Source organism: Frankliniella occidentalis, unplaced genomic scaffold (genome assembly GCF_000697945.3).
Source record: "Frankliniella occidentalis isolate FOCC.00 unplaced genomic scaffold, Focc_3.1 Scaffold5, whole genome shotgun sequence".
Taxonomy (NCBI): domain Eukaryota; kingdom Metazoa; phylum Arthropoda; class Insecta; order Thysanoptera; family Thripidae; genus Frankliniella; species Frankliniella occidentalis.
Genome location: NW_026267135.1, coordinates 2,339,910 through 2,340,733, shown reverse-complemented (window position 1 = coordinate 2,340,733; position 824 = coordinate 2,339,910).

Sequence of the window (824 nt, the reverse complement as noted above, 5' to 3'; positions counted from 1 at the left end):
ACCACCCTCACCACCACCACCCTCACCACCACCACCCCCACAGGGGGCAGCGGGCAAGGCGCCGGGCGTCACCAAGTAGGGGGTCGCACAAAAAGGAATGGTGACCATGAAATAAAGAGAACTGTTTTTCTTTTCCTTTTTCGTAGATACACACTACAATGTTTTAATTTTATTTTGTAGCATGTTTTAATGTTTGGTAAGAGTACAACAATTTTTGGGACAATAACCAAGGTTCCGATAACTGTATGATAGTTAATTTTGTGACCATATCATAGCTGTCGTTGTCCCTGAGGTATACAATACGGCTGCTCTAAATTTCACTGGCTGAAGTAAACCGTACAAAACTTCTAAAGTTCCTCCGGTAGCACCTGAAAAGAAAAGCGCACCATCAGAGCGCGAACACCTATAGTCGTTGGCGCGCCACCATCCACTGACCAGCACCGGCCACTACCCACCACCACCTCCGTCTCGCTTCATAAAAGCAGTGCAGTAGTAAGGGGGGAGGCAGGCGAGGCAATACGGCAGAGGTGTTTTCGAAGGCGGTGAGCGGAGAGGTGGGGGGGGGGGGGGGGCAGCCGGAGAAAAGATTAGATGGCGGTGGAGAGAAGAAAAGACTTGGGGTGGCCGCGCTGCTGGCCGGCCAGTGTTGCACGCGTGACAAACGATTATAGCCTTCGAAGGCTACACTACGCCTGGTGGTGCCCGGGGCCGGGCTGGACCGGACCGTATAAAGAAGGCCGCGCGCCGGCCATTGCAATCCAAAGTTGAGCGGGATCGGGATCCCAGGGAGGGTGGCGGGGTGGGATCGGGATCGGAGGGAGGGT